This window comes from Narcine bancroftii, chromosome 2 (genome assembly GCF_036971445.1).
Source record: "Narcine bancroftii isolate sNarBan1 chromosome 2, sNarBan1.hap1, whole genome shotgun sequence".
Classification (NCBI taxonomy): Eukaryota; Metazoa; Chordata; class Chondrichthyes; order Torpediniformes; family Narcinidae; genus Narcine; species Narcine bancroftii.
The window spans coordinates 161931502-161941107 of NC_091470.1; positions in this window are offsets into that span (position 1 = coordinate 161931502).

The window sequence follows — 9606 nt, forward strand, 5'->3', positions numbered from 1 at the left end:
ACGGGTGGCCACTGAGAGGATCCAGTGGATGGCGCTGTGGCGCTCAACAAAGCGATCTCCCAATCTGCGCCCAGTCTCTCCAATGGAGAGGAGGAAGAGTGGAGCAGACTTGATGGGCCGAATGGCCTACGCCTGCTCTTCAATCTTATGGCACAGAGTCTGCAAGTTGTACTCTGCTCCTGCAACTTCAAAGGCTCTGAATTTCTGAAGGATTGCCTTGCTCAAACAGTGCTATTCTCATGTCCTAAAATGGAGCACCTCACCAACTCTCACTCCACAGGGTCACAAGTGATAAATGACAACAGTCAAACATCCTCAGTTCCCTGATCTAACAATAGGCAGCCCATTTCCTCAGAACCTAATAAATGAAACAGCAGTTCAGCAGGGAGGCATCTGCAGCCACCTGCCAAATTTATTTTTGAATTCTGGAACCTGATTTCCCAAACGTGGTTAACTCTGCTTAAGAATGCAACTCAGAATATGATTTAATTGCAACCAGTCATTAAAAAGACAGTCGGGTTTAGACAGCAAACTGCTCAATGCGTGTCATGCAGATGTTCCCATTTTGAATGAAAAATGCCGTGTCTGGGATCTGTGTGCATGTATTCTGATAAAGTAAATTCTCCCCAGGCCAGTAATATCAAATGTTAGAGGAAACAGACGGTGCTCAATTTGCTGCTTAAGATCAGGGGATGGTGTATTAATTCACAGATAAGGAATTGTTCAATGGAAAATACAAATGTAATTAAATTATATTGTGAAGAACTGTGAAAAGTCCATGTAGGAGTCATGAGTTGCACCTGATTACAGATGATGACATGTTTACTGGTGTGTGAGGAATACCGATCTTACAGGTTGATTAATTCCCTCCAGGAATTCAGGGACACTGCAATTGATCAATAGCTTCTTAAAAGGTGGCTCCACCCATGCCAGTAACCAGCTGAAATGTGTCTATCAAGACTTTAGCAGATGCTTTCTCCACCTGTTCCTTGTTTGACTTGATAAGAAGATCCTCTCTCCTCCATCAACGTGATCTACCAGGGTCGTTGACTGAAGAGGGCTTGTTGACGATCTTGTTCACCCCACACACAGCGCCTTTTGGCTACTCCTGTCGGAAAAGAGACACAGGAGTATTGGAGCCAGAACCACCAGGCTGAGAAACAGACTGCTGAACAACTGATGATCTGCTCAGAGACTCTAATATTTATTTAACATTATTAATGTATTTTTATATATGTATATGGATAGTTTGTCTGTTTGCATATTTACTCTGAATGTGTTTTTGCATTGAGAACTGGAGAATGCTGTACTTGTACAATCCGATGATTATAAACAAACAAAATTGAAAATGATCCCAGAAATATGAAACAATAAAGTTAATTTTAAAAGCATTTTTGTCTGAAGATTTGTTACAATGAGGATTAAATTTACAATTCCAACTTGATCCTTAGTCTTGTGGTCTTATGCAAAAGCCAATTTAAATGAATGGCGGGTCTGTCCTTCCATTTAATCATGAACTAGACCACATTCCCACTCATCTCGACTGCCTGGCCTTCTCCCCGTAACATGGTCAATGACTTGGCTTCCTTAACTGCCTGTGACAACAAATTCCAGAGATCTCCCTCCCTCTGGCTGAAGAAATTCACTGTTCTGAGCAGATGCCCTTTAATCCTGAAGTTGTGCCCTCTTTTCCAGGCTCTCCCACTGTGGGAAACAATCTTCCTACATCTACTCTGTCCATGACTTTCAACATTCTAAATGTTTCAATGAGATCCCTTCCCACCCCCCATTCTCCTAATGAATACAGGCCAAGACTGTCAAACATTCCTTATATAATAATCCTTTCATTCCTGGAATACCCTAATGAGTTTCCTTTGAACCTCTCCAATATCAGCACATTCTTTCTTGAATGAGGAGCCCAAAACTGTTCACAATTCTCCAAGTGAGGTCTCACCAGTGGCTTATAGAGATTCAGCATCACATCCTCTTGAAGTGAATGCCATCATTGTATTTGACTTCTTCACCACCATCTCAACATGCAAGTTTACCTTCCAGTTATTCTGCCTGAGGACTCCCAGGTCCCTTCGCATCAAGATATTTTCAATTTCTTCCCCATTTAAAAAAAATACTCTGACTCTTTGTGGTGACACGACCACCAGCCTATTGCAGGGAGCGATCTCTGCACCTGCAAAAAGACCTCCTGGGGGATGACTCCACCTGGCCGGCTATCAATCAGCTAATCTGAATAGACTCCTAGGGGGATGACTCCACCTGGCCGGCTATCAATCAGCTAATCTGAATAGACTCCTAGGGGGATGACTCCAGCTGGCCGGCTGTCAATCAGCTAATCTGAATAGACTCCTAGGGGGATGACTCCACCTGGCCGGCTGTCAATCAGCTAATCTGAATAGACTCCTAGGGGGATGACTCCACCTGGCCGGCTATCAATCAGCTGACCTGAATAGACCTCTAGGGGGCTGACTCCACCTGGCCAGCTCTCAATCAGCTGACCTGAATAGACCTCTAGGGGGCTGACTCCACCTGGCCAGCTCTCAATCAGCTGACCTGAATAGACCTCTAGGGGGCTGACTCCACCTGGCCAGTTCTCAATCAGCTGACCTGAATAGACCTCTAGGGGGCTGACTCCACCTGGCCAGCTCTCAATCAGCTGACCTGAATAGACCTCTAGGGTGCTGACTCCACCTGGCCAGCTCTCAATCAGCTGACCTGAATAGACCTCTAGGGGGCTGACTCCACCTGGCCAGCTCTCAATCAGCTAATCTGAATAGACTCCTAGGGGGCTGACTCCACCTGGCCGGCTATCAATCAGCTAATCTGAATAGACTCCTAGGGGGATGACTCCACCTGGCCAGCTATCAATCAGCTAATCTGAATAGACTCCTAGGGGGCTGACTCCACCTGGCTGGCTGTCAATCAGCTGACCTGAATAGACCTCTAGGGGACTGACTCCACCTGGCTGGCTGTCAATCAGCTGACCTGAATAGACCTCTAGGGGGCTGACTCCACCTGGCCAGCTCTCAATCAGCTGACCTGAATAGACCTCTAGGGGGCTGACTCCACCTGGCCAGCTCTCAATCAGCTGACCTGAATAGACCTCTAGGGGGCTGACTCCACCTGGCTGGCTGTCAATCAGCTGACCTGAATAGACCTCTAGGGGGCTGACTCCACCTGGCCGGCTATCAATCAGCTAATCTGAATAGACTCCTAGGGGGGATGACTCCACCTGGCCGGCTGTCAATCAGCCGACCCGAATATATAGCCTATATCGGCCTGAGCCACCACAGCTGAAACTGGTGTGTACAGACTTTTAGCAGAATAGAGCCTGAGGTACAGTCTTTTGTGTTTTGTGTCTGCTTGCTCCTACCACAGCGCGACACACCCTTATTTTTTTTCTGTCAAAGTTCATGACTGTGCACTTTCCGACATGATATTTAATTTGCCACTTCTCTGCCCATCTTCCTAATCTGTCTAAGTTCTGCAGCCTTCCTGTTGCCTCACCACTACCTGGTCCTCCACCTACTTTCGTATCATCTGCGCATTTGGGCACAAAGTCATTCATTCTGTAAAAAGAAGTGGCCCTCAACACCAACCCCTGTGGAGCACCACTAGTAACTGGCAGCCAACCAGGAGATGATCCCTGCGATCCGACCCTCTGCTTCCTGTCGATCAGCCAACGCTCGACCCACGCTAGTATGTTTCCTATTATACCATAAGCTCTTATCTTGTTATGTAGCCTCGTGCATGGCACCTTGCCAAACATCTTTTGAAAATCCAAATACACATTTATTTTGAATGAAAGTTAATCTAAGAATTAACAAGGTTTGGAATCCACCATTTTGTAACAAAAATAAATTAAATAAGTGCGTATTGTGGTGAATGTCTGCCAAGCTGCCTGTCTCCCCTATGGTGAGTCTTGCTGTACTAACATTGGCCGTGCATTATCTCTACTGGTAAGGACACTCTCCTTGGGTATAACTGTATATGCACCTATTGTCTTTCATTATTGTACCATGAGTTTCTGCTAATAAAAGCCATGATTATTGTTTGACCACATCGTCTTTGTCTACTTCATCAACTGGGACTTCAATTTTATTAGCAGAAATGGATGCAGCATTCAAGCCAGAGTGGCTGATAATTGACCAGTCTGCCCCGAGGCCAGAGAAATTTTCAACCACTGGATTGCTTGTTTCGATTACTACATGGCTCGAAACAACGTGGTCGATGAGGCAATACAGTGGGGCCACCTGAACTCTCTGCTGGTTGAGGTCCCTTTTGCCATAATGCAAGGAGTTACCACTCTGCCTTTAGCCTGGAACGTCTAACTCCTTACTGTGCAGCGCTACAGAATGTGGTGCTTGCTCGACACCAGTTGCTGACTAGACGCCAGAAACCCGTGGAAAGTGATGCTGCCTATCCACTGGCCCTCGACTCACTAGCAAATGAATGTGATGTCAGGGCAGTCAATGTGCAACAACACCGTAATGCCTTGAAGCTGGATGCTTTTGTCATCGGGATTGACTCCAGTTACATCCGACAGAGGCTGCTGGAGAAGGAGCCCGTAACCTACAACCGGGCAGTCACTCTCGCCAAAACACTGAGAAGTGCCATGCGGTCCAGTGAAATGCTAGAAACTGAAAAGGAAACATCCAGGAGTGCTGGAACCCCGAAGGAAAGAAAAGGGCAAATTTCTGAAAAATGTTACTTCTGTGATAAGAGCTGGCACCCCAGACAGAAGTGCTCGGCTCGATTTGCTACCTGCAGCTATAGTGGGAAACTCGGCCACTTCGCTAAAGCGTGTAAGGTGAAAAATACTCCCACTGATAAGAAGAAGAAGAGAAGCACCAAGAAAATGCATCCTGGAGCTGCAGGAATGGAAGACAACTGTGAAAAGGGGGACTCTTCAGACGAGCGTGGCTCTTCAGCAACACGGTTCCAGACTCAGATAAACAGGCTGGCAAGTCCATCACAGTTCCTGATTTCCTAGGAAAGGCAAACATACGTTCATGAGGTGTTTGATTTGTTGCACTACACAATAATGACCGAATAGAATGTAGCACCTCAGGCAGCACCTCCTGCCACCAAGTAACAGTGTAACCATGTGTTTTTAAAGCAAGATTAACAGTCTTCCAGACTGTAGTATTAGCACTTTTGATCTGCCCATTACCTTGCGGGTTGTAGCTTGTGGTACGGCTGGTGACAATCCCCTTCCGTAGCAGGGCTCGCCGCAATTCAGCGCTCATGAATGCTGAGCCTCTATCAGTATGAATGTAATTGGGAAAACCAAAAATGCTGAAAATTCTGTCAAGTGACTTAATGACAGACGCCTACGAGACATCAGGGCAGGGTATCGCAAAGGGAATCCTGGAATATTCGTCAATTACAGTAAGGAAATATACATTTTTGTTGTTGGAAGGTAACAATCCTTTAAAATCTAAGCTAATCCTCTCAAAAGGTCAGGTTGCCTTGATGAGAGTGGCCTCCGGAGCTTTGAAGTATTGTGGCTTGTAGTGAACTTACAAAAATTTGCAGGGACATTGCCTTGCTACGTGTGGCTCTTTATTATGCCGGAGCTCTGCACCTCGGTGTTACTGGGGTTAGATATTCAATCTCAGATGAACAGTGTAGTGTTAAATTTCGGTGAGCCACTACCCACACTTACCATCCCCTGTGCTAGTTACTGCAGACTGTCTGCATTAAAGATCAAAGCTCCTTCCCTTTTCAGTGATTTATCCCCTGAGAGTCAGCCGATTGCCACGAAGAGCCGTTCTTACAGCAAAGAGGATCATGAGTTTATCAAACCGGAGACCCAGAGACTGCTTAAAGAGGAAGTAAGAATCCGTGGCGGGCCCAAGTGGTAGTCGTGAAAAATCACACTAAGAGAAGACTGGGTATTGACTACAGCCAGACAATCAACTGTTACAATAACCTGGATGCCTACCTCCGGCCACGCATCAATGAAATGATTAATCAGATAGCGCAATACAAAGTGTACTCCACTATTGACCTCAAAGCAGCTTATCACCAAATCTCCATTAAGAAAAGGCAACGGCCCTATACGGCTTTTGAGGCTGATGGGGAGGTTATACCAGTTTAAAAGGGTACCTTTTGGGGTCACTAATGGTGTGTCCATGTTTCAGAGGGAAATAGATAAGATTGTTAGGATGTATGAGTTACAGGGTACGTCTCCCTATCTGGATAATGTCACTATCTGTGGGAATGAGTTACAGGGTACGTTTCCCTATCTGGATAACGTCACTATCTGTGGGAAAACACAGGCTGAGCATGACAACAGCTAAAGAACTCAACCTTACATTTAACGAGGGTAAATGTGTGTTCAACGCGACAGAGCTACCCATTCTGGGCTACATCGTCCGCAAGGGCAAAATCCGCCCCAACGCAGAAAGAATGGCCCCCCTTAAGAAGTTACCACCCCCAGACTCAGCAAAAGCCCTTAAAAGGCATATGGGATTCTTTTCCTACTGCTGCAAATGGGTTCGGAACTATGCTACGAAGGCACGCCCTCTGTTTAACACTAAATCTTTTCCTCTCTCTCCAATGGCTTTGAAGGCTTTCGAGAGAATTAAAGCTGATATTGTCAAAGTTGCACTCTCATCCACTAACGAGGATGTCCCATTCCAAGTGGAAACTGATGCCTCAGATTGTGCCTTGGCAGGAACCCTTAATCAAAAGGGCAGACCTGTGGCATTCTTCTCCCGCACGTTACGCAGACCTGAAGTTAAACATCCTACCATTGAAAAAGAATCCCAGGCTATTATTGAAGCTGTTCGCTACTGGAGACACTTTCTAGCCAGCAGAAAATTTACTCTCGTCACTGATCAGAAATCTGTAGCCTACATGTTCAGTACTAAACACAAAAGTAAAATCAAGAACAATAAGATGGCGAATAGAACTCTCGACTTATAATTATGAGATCCAGTACAGACCGGGCAGGTTAAACAATCCCTCTGACACATTGTCACGATCTGCGGCTGGTGCTCAGCTGGAGGGGCTAAAAGAGATCCATAGCAGACTGTGCTACCCAGGAGTCATGAGGTTCTTCCACTACATAAGGGCTAACAACCTTCCTTACTCTCTGGAAGAAGTCAGGAAACTGACTAAAAACTGTCCCGTTTGCGCAGAATGCAAACTGCAATACTTCAAAGTTCCAGAGGCCACTCTCATCAAGGCAACCTGACCTTTTGAGAGGATTAGCTTAGATTTTAAAGGACCATTACCTTCCAACAACAAAAATATACATTTCCTACTGTTATTTACGAATATTCCAGGTTTCCCTTTGCGATACCCTGCCCTGCATCTCGTCAGCGTCTGTCATTAAGTCACTTGACAGAATTTTCAGCATTTTTGGTTTTCCCAATTACATTCATATCGATAGGGGCTCGACATTCATGAGCGCTGAAGTGCTACAGAAGGGGATAGCCACCAGCCATACCATGAGCTACAATCTACAGGGCAATGGGCAGGTCGAAAGGGCTAATGCTACAGTCTGGAAGACTGTTAATCTTGCTTTCAAAACACATGGTTACCCTGTTACCCCGTGACAGGAGGTGGTGCCTGAGGCACTACATTCTATTCGGTCTTTATTGTGTACTGCAACAAATCAAACACCTCATGAGTATAAGTTTGCCTTTCCTAGGAAATCAGGAGCTGTGATGGACCGGCCAGCCTGTTTATCTGAGCCTGGAACCGTGCTGCTGAAGAGCCATGCTCGGGCGCGTAAAACAGACCCCTAATCTAACCAGTTCAGCTACTGCATACCAACCCCAACTACGCTCATCTTAAATTCCCAAACTGGAGTACTGACACTGTAACCCTAAGAGATCTGGCCTTGCCTGGTTTGCCCCTTCCTCACACCCCTACTCAGAGTGAGTCTAAGAGATTAGGCTCACCCCCCCCCCCCCAGCCTGTGACCCCCTAGTAAGCTTTCAGATGGCCATGCTGAGGCTCCACTGCCTCACGCTGGCGATTCTGGAGTGGGTCCAGAAGCCAGTCCTTCCCACACTACAGACCCAGGACCTGTACCAGTTCCCAAGGATGCAAAGGAGCCACCTGTTTTGAGACGAAGCACCAGAATTCATAAACAACCTGATAGGCTGACATATTCATAAAACATCTCATTATATTTCGATTGCTTGCTAGATACTGGCGTATTTTGGCTCTTACAGTATTCTCAAGGCCAAACATGGTATCCATGTATCACTCGCTTCAGTCTTTCCTAGCAGCTGTCCTTTTGATTTTAACCCTTCTTCTGCCGGGGGGGAGACTGTGGTGAATGTCTGCCAAGCTGCCTGTCTCTCCACCTCTGGCAAGCCTTGCTGTACTAACATTAACAACTACTGTTAAGGACACTCACCTTGGATATAACTGTATATGCACTTATTGTCTTTCATTATTGTACCACGAGTTTCTGCTAATAAAAGCCATGATTACTGTTTGACCACATCATCTTTGTCTACTTCATCAACACTTCAGGTATAGAGCCATACCACATGGAAACAGGCCCTTCAGCCCAACTTTCCCTTGCTGATTAAAATATCTCACCCACACTAATGCAACCTGCCTGCGTTTGCCCCGTATCTTATCCATGTATACGTCCAACCTTTTCTTAAAAATTGAAATAGTACCTGCCTCAATCCATGTCTTCTCTTTGGCTTGGCTTCACGGATGAAGATTTATGGAGGGGGTAAATGTCCACGTCAGCTGCAGGCTCGTTTGTGGCTGACAAGTCCGATGCGGGACAGGCAGACACGGTTGCAGCGGTTGCAAGGGAAAATTGGTGGGTTGGGGTTGGGTGTTGGGTTTTTCCTCTTTTGTCTTTTGTCAGTGAGGTGGGCTCTGCGGTCTTCTTCAAAGGAGGTTTCTGCCCGCCAAACTGTGAGGCGCCAAGATGCACACTTTGAGGCGATATCAGCCCACTAGCGGTGGTCAATGTGGCAGGCACCAAGAGATTTCTTTAGGCAGTCCTTGTACCTTTTCTTTGGTGCACCTCTGTCACAGTGGCCAGTGGAGAGCTCACCATATAACACGATCTTGGGAAGGTGATGGTCCTCCATTCTGGAGACGTAACCCACCCAGCGCAACTGGATCTTCAGCAGCGTGGACTCGATGCTGTCGACCTCTGCCATCTTGAGTACTTCGACATTAGGGATGAAAGCGCTCCAATGAATGTTGAGGATGGAGCGGAGACAACGCTGATGGAAGCGTTCTAGGAGCCGTAGGTGATGCCAGTAGAGGACCCATGATTCGGAGCCGAACAGGAGTGTGGGTATGACAACGGCTCTGTATACGCTTATCTTTGTGAGATTTTTCAGTTGGTTGTTTTTCCAGACTCTTGTGTAGTCTTCCAAAGGCGCTATTTGCCTTGGCGAGTCTGTACATGGAAAATGTACAAACTCCTCACAGACAGCGCCGGATTCAAACCTGGGTTGCTAGTACTGCAACAGCTTGACGCCAACCACTGCAACAGCGTGGCGCCAACCACTCTGCTATCGTGCTTCCCCACCCCCATTTGCTCTTCTAATTCCCACTGATACTTTGCGGGACTGTAATACATTCCCAACAAGGTTC